Genomic DNA, 19,433 nt, shown 5'->3' with positions numbered 1-19,433 from the left:
TTGTTGCTGCCATTCTGTCTGGTTCTAGACGATGACCGGGAAGGCGTCGAGCTGCGTCCGTTGCCTGTGCTGGGTTGATCGCAGCGGGAAAGCCGTGATGCAGACTTTTGCGGAGCCGATGTGGGGCGCGTCTTTACTACACGGCCCCCTAGCGGCCTTCGATTTCACCAGAAACAACTGCAGGTATTCACCCGCTCAGGAATTTTTTGCCACAACAGGAAATGAAAATGTGAAGTGCCAACGATTCACGCCACATTTTCACCTTCACGGAGGGGATGAACAAAGTGATTGTTACTCGCAATGTGAATAGACCACCGCTGCATGACATCTATACCAAACACCTGTTAGACGATAAGACGGCGACAAACACGCACGAAACGAAAGAAAAAACGTACCTCAGGTTTTAGGCAATATATATTTCACGTTTCTATTTAAGGCTGCAAGATATTCAGTCCCTATCAATGTTACTGGCATGGCCGATCAACTAACCGAAATGCTCGATTGGAAAGCGTTATAAACGTATCTCGCGGCGTCAAGAAGGTAATTCGCTCTGAAAACAAACCCGTAATTCGGAAGAGCTCTATTGGCCACTTATGCGCCGCTTATAGCGCTTTTAATCTTGGTTACAGCAACAGTACATGTTCGATTTTGAACATTCATTCGTTGAGTATCATAAAATAAAAAAACAGGAGTTTCTAACACTGGGCCGCGGTCCACGGCGTCTTGTATTACTCTTCTGGCCAATCGCAATAGTAAACGAAATCAATTTTTTTAATGTTTGACTATATCCAACAATCCATGTATCAAAATTATAGAGCTCATAATTTTTTTCTTGTGATAAGCTTCTTGTTTAGGTAACAAGAATTGTTTAAGCAGCGGACTACTTTTTCATCGTGGAGGAATTCTATACGCCGAGGCTGAATGTGGGCGGAGCTTCTCTGCAGACTTAAATTGTATCCGACTATAAGTCCGCACACCCCGCGAATACCGATCACCATATCGCTGCTTCAGAAAAAAGCCGCATGATGCCGCCACCATCGGTGGAATGACCGGCCCTTGTTTCTTATAGAAGCACGTCTCTCTGCAGGATGTGGACAGTGCGGCTAAACGGTGTTCCAGAGCATGTCACCCACAGGGCTGTACACATCAACGGCAAGGTCTACTCGTTCAACAGTTACCACGCGGCATGGAACTTGCTCCCCGTCTTCATCTTCGACCCCGCGTCGCGCCGGTGGGATATGGTGCAGACGCAGGTTCCCGACGGCGGGGCGATTAACATTTCCCGCCACACAGTTGTAGCGCACGGCCACTGCGCGTATCTGTGGGGCGGCCCGCCCACCTGGCCATTTCCAAGTGTTCTTTATCGCTTCTACCCAAACACAATGACATGCAGCCGTCTGGAGGTGTCCGGTGAGGTGCCCTCATCGATGTACGGCAGCACAGCTTGTGTACTGGGTCACCGCAAGTATATCTTCAGTGACTGGGATCCTTCGCCATATATGAGGGTCCTTGGCTTGGATACCCTGGAGTGGCATCGTGTCCCCACCAGCGGAGAGGCTCCGGATCGACGTGCCTGCCAACCTGCGTCTGCCATCGAGACCCGCATGTATGTGTTCGGCGGAAGCCCAGCAGACCCTTCCCTCATCCTACACTGTAAGAAATGTGTGTGAAATGACAGGCATTTTTACGGAAATTTTCTGTTGTCATACAGAGAATATCTGTTTTGCGCCCTTAACAGAAACACGTTCACGCAAAAGAAAGTAATTTTCTGTTTTTGGAGCCGCAACACGCCCATTTCACCGAAAGTTAGTGACGTAAGCACCGCCGTTACACAAAAAAGTGATCCGAAAAACCTTTGCTACTTTTCATCAATCACGTTACATATTTTAAGCGTCAAAAAGTTTTTACGCGCAATATTAGCGCGCAGAACGAGAAGCAGTGCTATTTGCTGCGATCCTGCATTCATCGATTGACGGCATCATGGAGGACGGCATGGACGTGAGCCGGGAGCTAGGATAATACCGGCGTGCTGTGTCCGTGATTTTCACCGATCAGACCGTTCGCACACAAGGTAAGTGGTGTACATTTTTACCGGCATGAATGATACGCTTTTTGTCGTCTTTTGGGAGTATTGTTGCGGGCTTGTACTGCTGTTGAACAGGGCAGTGAAGATAAATCGGCAATTTCCTCACTGGCGTCCCAGAACCCTCCTCGCAGCGCCGCCCCTCCTCCTCCGCTCCCCTCCTGTTTTTCTCCCTTTTCCTCTTTTTTTCTTTCACTGCTGTTGCGCTCTTCGGTCTATTCCTCCGGCTAGTCTGCCTCCTCGCACCACCGCCGCGAATCTGCGCGTCTTCTGGACCGCGGCTGGTCCAGAAGACGCGCAGATTCGCAGGAAATACGCGTCCGGGTTTGTAGTTGTCGCTAATGTGCAGCCTGCGCTATGGTGAGGGACGGAGCGGGGGGTGCGTATTCCCTTCGTTTGTCTCGGTAATACGAGAGAATATCACGGAAGGAGACCAGGTAGTGCGCGGGCCGCGGGCGAACGGACCGTCGTGTGAATCGCCCTTTAACGCCATTTTAAGTACGTGCGCAGTCGCCTTCTTTGCGCGAGGAACGTGCCGGCCACACAAATGGCTCGAAGGGCAACGCGAAAATCGCGAGCCGAACTTTAAAACATGAAAAATATTAAAGAACACAGACCGCGTAGTCCAGAAAACGCGCAGATTCGCGGCGGCGGTGCGCGGAGGAATAGACCAAAGAGCGCAACAGCCGTGAAAGAAAAAAGAGGAGAAGGGAGAAAAACAGGAGGGGCGGCGCTGCGAGGAGGGTTCTGGGACGCCAGCTAGGAAATTGCCGATAAATCGCCGGCGGACATTGAGCGTGCCCACCACAGCCGCTTCACCGCCGATGCGTCACTGCTGCTTTACTGTCTCTCACAAAAGGTGCACAGCGCGCGGAAGAGAGAGAAACAGAAGCGAGAAACACGGAAGAGTGCGATAGTTTGCGGGAAAATGCACAAATTTTGCTTTGTCTGGAGATATGCACTCCTAAAAGAACCGAGTGAGTAAGCGCGGGAAATTTTAGGCCAGGGAAGTACGCGATTGGTTAGCGGAGGAGGACGTCAAAGAGCGCGGGATTTTCAAATTCGTTTCTCGTCCAAGAAAGGATCATAAGTGTACGTTGTGTATTTTTATTTTTATTGACGTTTATTCATGCCGGTACAAGTAATGCAGTAATTGTGTTCATTTTGTAAGATTTAACTGATCTTACCTTTGGGCCGAAATAGCGTTGCACGGGTCAACGCAGGCTGAAAAGTTTCTACACAGGCGTTTCAAATGCCGTACTTGCGCTGTCACAGGGAAGTTTTTCAATGGCACTGATGTCATTGGAGCCGACATTCGAGATTTTTGAGCGCCTTCGACACGCGAGCTCAGTCCGTCTCCTCCAATGTCAATCGAATCGCTTCGGCCAGCCTGTGGAATAGGTCAAGGGAGGAGTAACTTTATGAAAGATGGCCAAATTATGCATATTAAAATACAAATTAAAAAAAGGGGGGGGGGGTGGAATCCTAGGCTGGAGGCGCGAGCCACCGCCCGATACGAAGGGTTAAGCCACTACCATCCATCCATCCATACATCCGCCCGCCCACAACCGTGCCGCGCGTGTCTGCTTGGGCTCTGTGGCTGTTGAATACGATATCTGCTGCTTGCGTTTTTCTGGTGCTTCTATAGTAAATAGTTGGTGTACTCGCTAAATGGGCGCTTCGAGATAACAGTACACCATTCAGCATTCCTACGCGAGCTCGAACTTTCCGCAGCACTGCGCCGATCACGACGACTGCGCACCTTAGTACCTCGTACTATGCTACTTAAAACATAGTCATTTACAAACAGTTTGCTCGGTTGCTTGAGATAAAACGCAAGCTGCGCTCTACTTATGTTAAATAATTCCCCTGTGACCTAGTAGTGTGACATTTGAGGGGGCTGGCAGGTGCAAGGTTATTCACTACCGGTCGGCCGGATTAACTGCAGTGCTAGGACAGTCTCTTGACACCACTCGATGGAGAGCCTCTTTTGCTGTTGAGAGGCATTTACACTGTGTTATTGGGCTGTATTTGACTAAAATGATGGTGTTTATGTATTGTAGACAATCCAGCACGTGTAAATGCCTATGCTGATTTTTAGGGCCTTTATATGTGGTTGACACTTACTTGTATGCAATCCAAAGCATTTCACCATGCATTGTTGGGAAAACTAAGAGTCTGTGCAAGTGCAGAAATGACTTATTTATCTTTATGCTCTGCTACATGCTTATTTGTAACTGGTTTAAAGTTGCAGATTTCACATGGTGCTACTTTAGTAGACAATTCTTATACGCATTTAACTCCCTCTTATGCCAGGAATCTGCCAGTGATGACGACATCGGGGACATGCCATGTTCTCCTTTCATCATTGCAAAAGGTATAATTCTCTGTGGTTCCACACTCGGCCGAGCATTCCTGATTTGAAACTTTTGTGCAGGAGGCAGTTTCCTTACTGCAAAGAGCTTCACCATATGCATCGACACCCTGCTGGTGATGCACGCAGCCAACCCATGCCAGGCTTTCAAGCTCATGTTTTATGGTGCACTTTGCTTTCAATGTTGTGTACCCCAAGGAAACAAGCCTCTGCTTGGAGTTCACACAGCGGTAAGTACTGATCTCACTTGTTAACTGAGTTGTGATGACCTTTCTTGTTTTGGTTTTGTCACTTCTCAAATACGCAGTGATGATCAAATTTATAGGTATACGAGGGGGTACCCAAAAGAAACCGGACTAAATTTTTTGATCGGCAAAGCTTCTGTGGTACCGCGTTTTGCCACTAGGAGCGCATAGAACGAACATTCCAGAGTCAGTAAGCAGAGTGCCATCGTTGAAGGAGGTCAGACTAGTTTAGGCAGAGTTTTAGAGTGACGACTGTTTTGTGTGAACGTCGTTTTTGCAATGGCTGATTTTCGTGAACAGCGTGCGCCGGTGAAATTTTGATTTTTGCCCGGAAAAAGTTGAATGGAAACTCTTGAAATATTAAGGAAGACGTACAAGGACGATGCTATGGGGACAACTCAAGTGTTCCTGAATCGAATCCTGAATCAAAGCAACAATCATGCCAATGGAAAACTTCAAATTCACCTCGCCTCAAGAAAGCTCGTCAGGTGAAACCAAACCTCAAAACAATGCTGATTTGTTTTTTCGACGACGTGAGAGGAGTCGTCCATTGAGAATTTGTTCCGCAGGGTCAGACAGTTAGCCAGGCTTTCTACTTGGATGTTTTGAGAAGACTGGGCAACAGTGTGCGGTGGAAGCGGCCAGATTTGTGGCGGTCGGGTGACTGGTTTTTCCATCATGGCAATGCCCCTGCTCACACAGTTCCGTCTCTACGACAATTTTGGACCAAAAATGGCATGACTCCTATTCCTCAACCCTCATACTCTCCCGACCTTGCCCCGTGCTACTTTCTTTGTTTCCTAGAATGAAAAAATAGGTGAACGGAAAGCGTTTCGCTGATGTTACTGAGGTGAAGAAAAAAACGACGGAGGCACTCTCAAGCATCACAAAAGATGAATTTAAACAATGTTTTGAAAAATGGAATGAAAGATTCGACAAGCGTATCATTGCAAGTGGGGAATACTTTGAAGGAGATTGAAGGTCTGTGCTTAAAATGTGAACAAATAAGTTCAAACAAAAATAAGTCCGGTTTCTTTTGGGTACCCCCTCGTATACCACTGTATCATAGCACCTTTTTACGTAAATGCTGACAAAGTTCAAAAGCAATTTTCAAAAAGTAAGAAAATGTTTGCTGAACCCAGGCAACTAATCAGCTATGGAATGAAATTTTGCCGCTGCTGCTGCTTGGTTAATGCAGCTGGTAAAATAGCGCTCTAAAGAAATCTGTAGAAAGGAAAAACAGATAAAACTGTTTTTTCTGGAGTTGATCTTCAACCACTTCTTTACAGATTATGGCTATACTATCTGCATTGCATGGCGCCCAGTCACTAATATGAAAGGGTTGGAGAGGGTGGTACTATATTGCTTCTGAGATTGTGTAGCAGTGTATGGCTATTTTGGTGGAAGTTATACACAGTGCTTGCTCATAGGGGTCAAAGATATTTGCCCAGGGCAGCACAGCACCTGGGGGAGAGGTTTTGTTGAAGACTGCGTATGTGCATGCAATGCCAGTAACCCTTTTGTGGCCATGTAACCATCCATTGTTTATGGATAGATTTCAATGTGTCGCCATCCAGATTTAATGGATTTGACGTCGTAGATGGTACTTCGCAGAAATTGTCAGCATTCTTTCGCTATTAGTAAATATGAGGACTTGTGTTCATGTAACTGTGCGATGAACTTTGTGATGGTTTGATCGCATTTACACTACGGCTGCTGGAGCTTCTTTGATCTTGAGCTCTGGCAGCTGATGTGGTTCTGGCGTTATTTGGAGGGTATGCTATATTTTGTATTTTGTTTTTGTATTTTGTGGTGCTTAATCAGTGTTCGGATAGGATAATTGATGAGGATTTAAATATTTGTCCAATGTCTGGTGCTTTTCATTGCTGTATTATGTGGAAACACATTTGTCTTGTAATCTAAGCCAATTTTTAATACTCTGCACTTTAAAATAAAAATTTCAAATATGAACACACTTAGTGGAGACAACTTATGCTCAGAAGAATAAAGGTTATGTTAACCATTTGTGTTAGAGAAATGGAACAGAAAAAGCAAAGATAGCTTCATAAGTCGCATTGAAGCTGTACTTTCGTCAAGAAGAAATCAGCTGCCTCAAATAAGAGCAAATCTATTTTGATTGCAGCGTTTGAAGTTTCAGTATATAGTTTTTTGCTGTGAATAGATCATGTATACTGTACATTACCATTGGCCACTGTGTTTTCCGGTCTGTTCAGTATTCAGAGGATTTTGACTTAAATAGTCGGGGAAACCATGGAAAAGTCAGGGAACTGAAAGAAAGTAGCTTGCTTGACACCCTGGTTTAGTGGCGGGTCATGCATGGTGTTTGTACTTATCATGTCAGTCAACATGACTGGAATCATGGTGTAAGTGTACAAGCCTTTGCAACCACAGTGCTTCATTTTTGCAGCCAATGTTTTGAGCACACTAAGTCAATGAGGCTTCCTTGTTCACGTTAGCAGTCATTTTGTGAGTTCTGTCAAAAAATAATATTATTTAGCTCCAGCATTTTTTGGAATTGCATTCATCTGCTAAGTCTTTTGTCTATATAACTCACAATGGGGTTATTAAATAGAGCAGTGAAATTTTTGTATGGTGTGCTCTCACTACTGACTGCGAGAGGAGGCTGTGGCTAAAGGTACGCCGGATGGACCCGGTGCATTTCCTCCCCTTAGTACGTTGGGTAGACCCGGAGCATTTTTTTTCCAAATACATCGGACAAATCTGACAGTGTTTTTCAAAGTCCGGCCATTTGATTCTTGCCTGGCAGTCTGCTCGATTTACTCTCATAGTTCTCCTTTGAATTCTATGAGGATTAGTCATACCTTGGGCTCAAGAATGTTTACTCACTGCCCGGAATGGGCCAATTGGTGTTTGGCGCACATAATCTGAGAGCTCCTTGCAATGAACTGCTTGATCGCATGACAAACACCATGTTCTCCGGTTGCACCGTTCACCACATGTCGTTTGATTAGGGTGTGTGAACTGCAAAGTTATTCCTGGCTATTTCCATGCAGCATGGTGCACATGTGTGCTTTTCTGTTGTGCGGTGAAGTCCGCTATGTGAACTTGAAGGTTTGTTTACTTGCGACGATCCGCTGTCCCTCAGTCGAAGCTGAGTGCGTGTGCAGGATCAGTGCTCCAAATACACGTGTGGTGTGTGGCATTGGCTGAGAAGGGCCCATTGGCTCATGCTAAGCTCGAACCACTCAATATGTGCAAATTTCCGCCTGAAAGACCAAGCAGCGAGCCAGGCACTTTCCTTGTATTCCCCTCAGAAATGTCAATGTTGGCCCAGAAGTGGTCTGTACATGCTTCCTGCTTTGTGGTTGCTCCTCCACAATGTTCTTGTGTATTGTGGTGGAGTATCTCTTCGAGTCACCTAGGTCAACGCTGTAAATAAATTCCCCATACTGTTGCTTTTGCATGGCTGTGAGGCATAATATAAATATTTTAGACAAATATTATATCAGGCCGCCGCGGTGGCTCAGTGGTTATGGTGCTCGGCTGCTGACCCGAAAGATGCGGGTTCGATCCCGGCCGCGGCGGCTGGAATTTCTTTGGAGGAGAAATTCTAGAGGCCCGTGTACTGTGCGATGTCAGTGCACGTTGAAGAACCCCAGGTGGTCGAAATTTCCGCAGCCCTCCACTACGGCGTCTCTCATAGCCTTAGTCGCTTTGGGACGTTAAACACCATAAACCAACCCAACCAACCAATATTATATCTGGTGATAAAAAAGAGCTAGCATTATGTTTCTTATGTAATACGGATAGGTGCATCTAGGAATATGCGTGCTGTGCAGAGCATATGTGCTCGATCTAGCAAGCATTCTGCTGCGCTTCAGTGCTGGTGATAACTTGCTTAAATTATGATCAGAGCTGACAGATTACAAGACCAGTGCGAAAGCACCAAGCCGCTGGTGCACGCCGCGTAGCTTGCTGCTTATATATGTGAACTGGTGCGAGCGATGGTAGTGCTAATATATATGCACGTGCAACCGGGTGTGAAGACATATATCGGGGATTTTTTGGGAGAGCTGGGCTTGTTTTACTTCATCTAAATGACAGCCGGCGATATAAGAATGGGAAATCTTCCATTTGAAACTCCTCACAAGTCACAATATGTGGCATGCAACTTGCAAATGCTTCGCAGAGAAGAGTGTTACACGCAGCAGTAGTGCACTGGCTGGCAGCATCCACTATCATGTTGGATGAGATTTAGCCATGGGCCGGCAGCTACATCCTCCATACGCTCAGTGAGAATGAAGTCTTTGAGGTGTATCTTTAGACACTGCAGCGAAAGAAAAGCGGAAATTAGAAAAGCGGAGAGTTTAGCTAGGCTTGTGCTGGATACATTGTGCTGCGGGAAGGACTAAAGAAGAAAAAGATGGAAAAAATTCTTTTTACACTATATGATATATGCAGATGCCTCCAGAGATGCGGAAAAGAGGGAAGTGTGCTTGGTATGCGTCCAATGTCTCATAAACAATGGCCAAGGGTAGATCTCTGAATAACATGCAACTTTTCATTTCCAGCAGTTTGTAGATTTCATGCCAGTGCCCTTGCATGGAGTGAAGGACCCCATATTTAACTAAGTAATCAGTGATGACAGTTACCAAACAACGCTTTGCCAGTAGCTTCCCAGTCTGTGTGCACAGGCATATACGGTAGCAGAACAGTCCCTCAAAATACTCAGTGATTCACAAGTACCACCTTAAGATGTGTCCCAGCCTCCGTACTTTCTTAATTTTCTCCTTTCAGTAAGTGTAACCCCTGCAACATTGCAACATTGCCAGGTAATTTTGGCAGCATCACGTTGCCTCAGGGACGACCTTACCGCACCTTGTGTGAGCCCTTGCTGAGGCCCATACTTGCAAAGCCTCTCATTATTTCCTTTTGTTTATATTACCTTTTTATATTGCAATTTTTTTTCGGTATTTTTCAGAGGCAAGCCTAATTGTAAAAACAGAATTGTGCTTTACAGTACATTACCGCAAGCTGTGCCCTTAGATGGCTGTAGCCTGAAGGGATACTGCAAACCAATAGCGGCAACCGGAAGTCGCCACCACAATGCCACCGAAGGTCACGGACCACCGACTTTGCAAGCAGATAGTACGGTTTAAAACGTAGAAAAGCAAAGAGGCTTGCCACTGAAAGATGGTGTAAAGCTCGAGGCTACGCACAGGAGGGGTGTGGAAAACAGCCCATTAGTGTGTCAACACCTCGCCGCGATTACCAGCAGAGTTCAGCGGAAAGGGAACAAAGGAAGGAATGCGGCACGGGACGACTGAGACATCTGGCGGTCAAGGGCGCGGCTAACGCAACGGGGGGCTTCCACGAAGGGAGACGGGAAGGGGGTGGTCCCGCGATTCGGCGGCAGGGACGCGCCATATGTAAGCTACCCCGTAGGAGCCGCCGTGCCGCCTGGTAAGAACAACTGATGAACGGCCGGACGAGGCGCCCGCCTGTCGGAGTGATGTCTGTGATGGTCGCGTGCGGCATGGTCGCGAGGGCCGGGAACAAAAGGGCTTAATGGGGTCCTGGTGGATGCTCCCGCAGCGGGAAAAGGGACACCGCGACACTTCGGGGAGCCGAGGGGTCTCGAAGACGTAAACAAGTCGTAAATTTAAGGATGTCACGGACAACCGCGCGACGGAATGCCAGCAGCTTAGCGGCAGCTGAGAACCCATGGGTTGCCAATACTTGGAAACGATGACCGCACGTGCTTGCAGAAACAGGCGATGCCGTGGGAACGACTCGGCGCACTTGTATTTGTTTTCGCTTGATTTCAGGAGGGGAGAGAGTTTGGACAACACTGCAGAAGTTGAGGGCGGGGCATGTAATCCCGTGTACCAATCGGGTTGTGCTCGCTTCCGGGAATGTGGTTTGATTTTAGTAACTCTTGATGCTCCTTTTTCAGTATATGTTTTAGGGAGAGGGTTACAGACATTCTCAAAGCTAGAGAGAGCGAGCTACAAGTATGGTAGCCAATGATGTAAAGAGTTAGCCGCGATTGGTTAGTGCTGGTTTTGCCGGGATTGGTCAGTGTTGATTGCGGGCCACGCCTCGCAGTGTTTAAAACCCGGGCACTGTAGCCCGAAAGGTCGTTCTTGGCTAGGGTTTAAGCTAATACCAAGTCTCGGCTAAGTATGCCGAGCTAGCCAGTTCCATGTTTGATTTCATGCCACCTTGCTGTAAATATTGTATGTATATAAACTTCAGTTAACCTCTTGTCTTTTGATCAAGTGTCGCTGTCTAAATTCTCGCAACACCGTCTCTGACCCGGGGCCCACCTTGTGGGCAATTGCACCAGTCTCCGTAAGAAGAACGAACCAGCCACATCATCGGCAGCATTAACATACATCATCGGCGCGGCATCAACGATAGAAAGAGGGTTTTCACTGATGGGTTTAGTTACATGAACTGAAAATGCTGACACCTTCAGATCCTCTTCTAAAAGTGCAGGCATAAGCAATGCATAGATATTATATGTCGGATTAAAATTTCTTTAATAAATCAACCAGTCCAAGGGACATAAATAGAATGGGCATCAAAGTAACACAAATAGTATAGTTATTCAAAGAGAAGTGGCAGCAACAAGATCCCAGTAATGAAAGGACCGATAAAGAGCTTATTTGGTAAGAAACAGTCGCATAGAGTGAGCTCCCGATTTATCCAAGCGAGTCAGTTGTTGCTGTTGCAGTGCCCCAGAAGCACTTGCACTTGCGTTACGGGGGAAAAAAGAACAATACTTATTAGATGGCGCAGCATGATGCACTTTTCACCAAGGTATCTTTGCCACCGTGGTACACATTTCTTTTTCGGTACTCATGAAATTGCTAGCTAGAAGGGAGGCATCAGAGGCAAAAAAGCACTCACTTCAGTCATTTCATTTTCTGTGAAGTGCTTGATCACATTCTTCACCATCACGTGAAATATTTTATTCTAATTTGTTTTGCTGCAGTAGTGTACTGCCACATCTTGCACACACCTAAATGCTCTTTCATGACTGTCATATTAACCAAGAAGCTCAGGTAATCGCAGAATGTTTTCAGTGAAAAGCTAGAGCAACACTTTCTGTTGGGCAAAGAGCTGCACAGAAGGCGGCAACGTGGATGCTGAACTGCCAACTTTTATATCAGAAGAAACGGGGACAGCTATTTGTACACCTTCCTAGCTGTCGGATACACGACGAAAAAAGCTAGGCAAAGTCCATTTGATATGAAAGCTTGTATCACGGAACAACAAAATAAGACAAAAACATTCGACAAGGAGATTTTTTTTAGGCGGAAAAGACAGGGAATGGGCCAGCAAGAATTTGCGCAGCTGCATCTATGAAGCAGCAAGAATCCAAAGGTTGCGAAGAATGGCCAACAAGAAACATGCCAAAAACCACGATGAAAACAAGTGAAAAAATAAGACATGCTCTTGAAGGTTACAAGTGATAAAGAGCTCAGAGGGCAGCAAGTAACAGGCCAAAAAGCTAAAAAGTTAAAAGTGATAAAATTTGACAATGAGGGAAAAGACGAAGTGTAAAACCAGGAGCAAGTGGTGAAGGCAAAAAATTTAAAAATACTGCTGAAGGCCCAGGATACACATGATGAGACAAGTCTTGTGTAGCTAAAACCAGGCATTGGATGGCAGGTAGGCTAGTTCTTTTTCTGATAATGAGTAATGCTGCCATCTTGGCATTCACTGTCGGAACTGTAAAATTTGGAAACAGGACGTTTATCCGAATTTCAAAGAATGGAATTCATAGCGAAGAACAAGAACTCACTGGCTTGTGAAATCATAAAAGCGGGCAAGGTACTGGCAATGAAGGAGCAGTGCATAAGGAAACCTTCAGTTTCATTATTTGGAAAAGTACCAGCCTATTTGTCATGCAATACCAGTTTTTATATATGCAACACTTGTCTCACCATGTGCACCCTCGGCGTTCAGTCGTATTTTTTATTTTTTGCCTTCACCACTTCTGGTTTTACATTTGGTCTTTGACCTCATTGTCACTTTTGCGACTTTAATCTTTTTAGCCTTTTGCCCTGCTATTCATTGGCCTGTGACGTTTTTATCACTTTTATTGGTTTTAGCTTTCAAGACCATGTCTTGTGCACTTGTTTCCACCCTGGTTTCTTCCATGTTCCTTGTTGGCCATTCTTCACTAACTTTGCTTTTCTGCTGTGTCCTAGAAACAGCTGTGCAGATGCTTACTGGCTTATTCCCTCTGTTTTTTCAGACTAAAAAAACCACTTGTCACATTGTTTCGGGGTATCTCCTGATATGGTTTCACTTTTTGCCATGTGTGCTGACAGGAAACTGTACAAAAGTTGATCATTCAGTGCTTCAGTCCATGTGGTCCTCCTTCTGTGTAGTCTGTTGTCATTTTTTTTTGCCCTGGTTCCTGACAGATTGCAAAAAGCCAGTCTGAACAGCCATGAAATACCATATATGCTTTTTATCTTGATGAGGTGCTCTAAGACATTCTTGAAGAGTTTCTTCGCTTGTGCCATGATGAGTTCATGCTCCTTGTCAGTGCATTTGCTATGCTTCATTCTTAGACTTGCCTCTGTGCAAGCTTGATATGGTGCGAAGTGATTTGTCAAATATTCGAGGCTTCTAAGAATCTGTGCCATGTGCCTCCAGTCATTTTATCCAGTTGCCGCTGGTGATTACATGGGATCCCTGTCAAAGAGCTTGCAGCACAAACAGAATACTCTGTCTTAATAAGTTAAATATCCAGCGTCCACTGAAGACTTGTTTTTGAGGTGTCTTTGAGAAACCTTGTTTAGGATATATGGTAATGCTCACCTAGGAGAAATTGATTAAAAGGAAAGGATTCCCACTGGAAATTATTAAATAACAGCCATGTTGAACCTCATTTCTTAGATGAAAAATGTCCAAGGAATACATGGTTCTAATGCACCCCACCCCCCTCCTTCAAATCCCCCCCCCCCTTCCAGTTGCACCCATGAATCTGCCCCTGCAATAACCACTAAAATGTCTTGAATGGTTGTAATATTCGGTCACGGACGGGACCGGCCAGATTTACTTTGGTGTTATCGTAGTCAACATGTGTTACGTTGGTGTACATATCCGTGAAGCAGCAGAGAAGTGGTATCCAGATTTTTAAGTTGTGTGTTAGTTTCCTAGAACCATGAGCACACTCCACCTGTCCCACTTTTCATGCAATCTCTCTTCTCTGGGTCGCTGTGTTTCACGATGCTGGCCTTCCCAGGGCATTTCCGCTTCTTTTGAAACCATTATTTAGCTCATGAAGCTGATGTTTTAGTGTTGCCTGCTCCGCTTTTAATAGTGACTACAAAAAAGCCAGCATAACAAAATTTTGATAGCGTTAAATTGGGTGACAGGAAAATTGAAACCTTTTCCCAGTTGGATATGTAGAAAATGGTACAAGCGTTATATTTATCATCACGGATTCCTTCTGTTCCTAATAACAGTGCCTTGGCTGCAGATTGGTGTGAAGAAGGTCTGGCGTACCACTTTTCTGCATACACAGGGCAAAAGTTTAGTGGGGCGAAACAGCTATTGTCGACATGAGCTGAACTTATTCAGGTTAAACAGTAGGCCGTGCAAAGTTAGCCAGGCTAGATCAGGTTAGTTTTAACCTTAGTACGATAATTCATCTTGTTCCTGTACTTTAAAAAGGGCTTTTTCCATCGTCTCTGCTTTTTCTTGATAACTGTCACAATGCACCAGCAATTTTAGCACTTCGGCATTCTTTTTCTTTCATAAATTGTCTTGCTTAGAACTGTGCATAAGGCAAGACAGCTTGTTAGGAGAGTTCATTTGCACAGTCCATAGCTACAATGCAAGAGGCAGGACAGGTGATTGGGTAGAAGTAAACGAATTTCAAAGTAAAAACAAACCATGCCGACATAATGCCAGACACAGGAAATCAAATCTCTGTTTCTAAGTTGCCAGAACGCTGCACAAAATTTGTCTACATCTATGCACATAGCAACAATAGTAGCACTACAACCATTCTCTACAAAATCATTCAAATTTTCTGTGCCCATTTTCTCGCCATTCAGAATTAAAAACATTTTTTTGTCCAAGACAGGTATTTCTCGTGAACGAGTAACTATGGGCTCACTGTCCAAAATCCCGTGAGTCTCAAAGATGATGATTAGCAAAAAGCCCAGTCTACATTTAGGTCTGTAATTAACGCCTAAAATCAAGCAGTGCTGCTCTGCAGCACTGGGTGCCTAAAAGAAGAACTAGCTATAATGAAATTCTCACAGAGCAGAGCATGCAAAAGGGAGAGAAATGGTGCACACATTATTTCCTACCACCATTAAATGCAATACAGCTTGACACAGTCAGATGTGTTCCGATTTAGGTAATGCACAGGGCGTGCTGAAGGCAGTATTAAGTTCAAAGATGGAAAGAATCTGCACAACTGAGACGGGACAAGGGCTAAGCAGTGAACTGACAAAGCTCTCTAAGCACAACTCTCCTCCCCTACCCCTTTCCCTTCTGCCGCAGCAGAGCTTACAGGTGGAAAGAATGTCATTTAGATGGTCCTGCCCGCAACAAACGACACCTGAAACTATGCCGCGTCTGTAAGGTGCATGCACCCTTTGCAACCCTCTACAGTAGCGAGTTATGCACTCATTTTGGCATGCTTCAGGCATACATATTGTCTCCCTCATTTTGAAGAGCGCTGGAAATGTCTCTTTTGAAGGTCAAGGGACAGAGGGAGGGCGGGTAGAGGATGGGAGGATGTAGCATAACACCCACAGGGCAACTCAGCATCCCCATTTTGGTGACGTCTTGTGCGATTGCACCGGTCACCCTCCCCTAAGGCTGGCATTGCTCCCACTTGTCGGAGACAGGTTCACTGCTAATGGGAAGTTTGGGTTTTTTCTCTTTTGTATTTTGATTTGCATTCATTTGAGCGTGAACTGTTAGGCAATGCTTCATATTGTGACTATAGCTGGATACAACTGAAGAATGCAGCAGCAAATGCCCCTATGGTGTTGAATGATTCTGACGACTTCATTGTTAATTCCCATGCACTTGCTAATCCATCACACCAGCTGGCAAAAGGAAAGGATAAACCACAAATTAGCCAAAATAACCACAACATCGTAATGGTTGGTTGGTGCCGTCGACTGGAAGACTTCCTTTTTGCGGTATTTGAGCCTACAGTCTTGAATTGTATACTATGCAAGATAACCCATGCATACAGCATTGCATATTGTTGTGGCATATACCTCACTATGTGTGCCTCAATAAACTGGCTCCTCAGTCAATTACGTGAGGATTGCTGATGAGAGATACAGCATTGTTATTGCTGCATTTGACATGAAGCTTTCTTGATGGGTGCGCTGTAAGCCGCACATATTTCTTCCAAAGTGCATCTGTAGGGGGGAATTTATATGTGGAAGGAGTGAGGAGCCCAGGATGCTCTACAGATACGCTCAGCTGTGTTGACTAGCCTCGAGGACTGCTATGCGCGATAGTGAAAGTACCTTTTCCTTGCAGCCCAGTTCAAACTGAGCATAAGCCAGGATACTGAAAAAGGCTGTTAGTACTTGCATTGTTGAGGCCTGCATGTGAGCCGTGCTAGCGGCGTATGGGGAAAATGCTACAGCACTGAATGTGTGCGACTTCCAATGCTCAACGAAAAGTTTTATTCGAAGCTATTGCTTAATTTTGTTTTGGTTCTGCCTACAGAGAATATTTTGTGTGCATTCTGCATGTGTCTTTAGCTGGGTTATTGCTTGAGGTTGTGGTCAGAAAAGTTTCATCACTCAGGGCAGCAGGCACTTTGCACTATTCTTGGACAGTGGAAGCTGAGTGCAGATTTAAGAGGGTAACGTCACATTCACGTAACAGCTTGCTCTGCAGCACTAGACCTCATTTTAGACTTGCGTATCACTAGTTGGGCATTAGTAATACAAACAAGCCTCTGCTCAGTTCTGTTAATTCCAGCTTCACTAAAATGTGCATATCCCTCGTCATGCATCTGAATCTCTGTAAAGACAAAGCACGTCAATATGTGCTGCAAACTTACTTATTACCTGTCAAAAGATTTTTGCTTACGGCTGTGCTTTCGGGTGACACAGAATAGGCATGCTGATGATTCGGCCTATGTATACATAGACATTGCTACTCTAGTGTCAGAGAGCGCTTTGAAGGAACATTGAATGGAAACTGAAGTTGGCCTTTGTCGAGAGGCTACTGTCTGATTGCAAGGAGACTGAAATGGCGCTTTTACAAGCTACATAAAATGAAGAAACAAAGTGCAGGTGTTGTCATCATTGCCTCATTTTCTAAGTAGACTGCAATCTACTGACACGTCAGATTTCTGGGTGGAGACAACAAGGCCCTAAGAAGCCCCGCAACTAACTTCAAAATGTGGTCATGAAGTCCTTTTCGGCGTATACATCAGAATTTGAATTTAGTGACCGGAAAATTTCTAATGTAGTTTTCTCAGCAATAAATGCATTTTTTCGCTGCCACACTGACATCAACAAAATGGTTTGATTCGATGTATTGGGGGTTTTATGTCCCAAAGGGACTTACGCCATGAAGGACACCGTAGTGAAGGGCTCCGGAAATTTCAACCACCTGGGGTTCTTTAACGTGCACTGAATTTGCACAGCACACGGGCCTCTAGAATTTCGCATTCATCGAAATTCGGCTGCCGCGACCGGTATCAAACCCACGTCTTTCGGGCCAGCAGCCGAGCACCATAAGCACTGAGCCACCGCGGCGTGCAACAAATTGGGAAAGTGCAGACAGAATGAATTTTTCCCAATAACAACAGGTTTCATGGAGTTGTTTTTGCATCCCTTTAAAAACTAGTGTTGGAGTTCAGTGAGCAGCTTTCACGCAAGTAACAAAACACTATGGTTGTTAAAAACCTTATTAAAGTGAACATTTAGGAAAGGTTTATTTTGGCTTGAAGTCTGGTTTTGTACTGAGTACTAAAGACTACTGGATATATTCATTAGTGCACACAATGAAACTGAAATGTGGGCTACAAAGGAATTAAATTTTGGGGTAGGAGGAGGGGCGCAGTCTTCTTGCAATGTTTATTATTTCTTTGAAGGCAATATAGATATGCTCACTGTCCGAGGAGTAACAATGTTCTGTCCTTGTTTCAGGACCATTGCTGCTGTGAATCCTGTCCGGGGAACGAAGGCAGAGCACTCGAAGAAGAAGCAACACTGCCCCTCTTCAAAAGTTCCTTCCCTCATCATGCAAGACTTTGACTTTTAACTGTTCTGAAATCTGACAACTTTTTAAATCAATATTTTGTGTACGCTGTGATAAACCAAACAGCCTGTGGCATGACTTATCATGCAGTAGTCACAAGAGTGGATGTACTATGTATAGAGAATCAATGTTATATGGTTACACTGATAAGTCAAACAGCTTGTGGCACGCTTTATGTCCTGTTGCTTCTATCTCACTTCATTTCGTACTAGTGTCAGGCAAGACACAATTTGCTTAAGATGCCTTATTTATGCTTATACTTGCTGTTACACTTCAGTGGCTGGTTGTATGAATTGTAGCACTACTTTCTATCTTGTCTGTGTTACTTTCTTCATTTTAAAGTTATTGTAGTCTCAAGATAAGACGTACTAACTGGAGTGAAAAAATGTTTTGCAGTTAAACTGTGATAAGGCAAACAGCCCGTGGCATGCCTTATGTCCTGTTGCTTTCATCTTGCTGCTTAATGCAGCACTAGTCATGAGCAAAACATATTTTTCCAATACTCTCCTTTTGCGTATGCTTGCCATTAGTTTAGTGACTGGTTGTGTTCATTGTTCAGGTATTATTACTTCGTGTCGTATTCATTGTATTGTATTACTATTTCAGAGTGAATCATGCCATTCTGTATGACAGAAAGGCACAGGTTTCGTTTCTACTTTACTTGCCATTACTGCATATTTTGCATGCTTTTACTGTATGCCTGTAGTGCAGGCAGGGCAACGTAAGTTTCTTTTTTTCTTCGGCCACCCTTCTACCGTTTAACTTAGTTAAGTGATGCTGAAAGATATTACTGTATAGTAAAATATCAGCCATGATTGCATTGTTTAACACTGCATATTTTCCAATATTCTTGAATACTCACTTGCCTTTGCTTGTGATTGTTTAAAAGCGGTGAAATATTTTATTCTATTGAAATGTGGCAGCAGTCCTAATGTTGTATATCTGTTTTTATGTCAGTCATTAAAAGATGATGTGAAAGAAATAAAGTGTGTGAAATGACAGAACATGGAGCTTCACTGAAAATTTCTGTGTCATGAAAAAAAGCTGTTAAATGACAGAAAATATGGCAAGAGAAAATGGAACATCAGATAATTTTTCTGTTAGCAGCAAATCGAAAAACCTGTGAAATGACAGAAAAAAGTAAACAAAAAATTTCTGTCATCCTCACAGACATTTTCTGTTAATTGTTAACAAGAAACCCTGTGAAATGACAAAAAAAGGAAAAACAGAAAACATACAATAACAGAAAATTTCTATCGTCTTAACAGAAATTCTCTGTTAGTCGAAAACAGAAAAGATCTGTAAAATGACAGAAAAAGTAAAAAACCGAAAACATAGCATAACAGAAAATTTCTGGCAGGCCAGCTGCCAGAAAATTTCTGTTTTTTTCAATAAATATTTTTTACAGTGTATACTATTTTGAAACGACCACCACTTCCTGGGTGCGCCCAGAGGTACAAAGCGTTCC

The 19,433-nt window shown here is 44.4% G+C and overlaps 1 long non-coding RNA gene across 2 annotated transcripts; it reads left to right on the top strand.

The window, feature by feature from the left end:
• Positions 1-1,999: 1,999 nt before the first annotated feature.
• Positions 2,000-18,910, top strand: LOC149357055 (uncharacterized). 2 transcript variants are annotated; one of them, XR_016289864.1, is made up of 4 exons: positions 2,000-2,071; positions 4,400-4,460; positions 4,521-4,687; positions 17,854-18,910. It is a non-coding gene; the product is annotated as an uncharacterized LOC149357055 (long non-coding RNA). The 2 variants fall into 2 exon arrangements; XR_016289865.1 differs by lacking the exon at positions 4,400-4,460.
• The last annotated feature ends 523 nt before the right edge of the window (positions 18,911-19,433 follow it).

The sequence above is a fragment of the Amblyomma mixtum genome, chromosome 3 (genome assembly GCF_055824585.1).
Source record: "Amblyomma mixtum isolate Tamu chromosome 3, ASM5582458v1, whole genome shotgun sequence".
Classification (NCBI taxonomy): domain Eukaryota; kingdom Metazoa; phylum Arthropoda; class Arachnida; order Ixodida; family Ixodidae; genus Amblyomma; species Amblyomma mixtum.
This window is presented reverse-complemented; position numbering and strand designations above follow the sequence as displayed.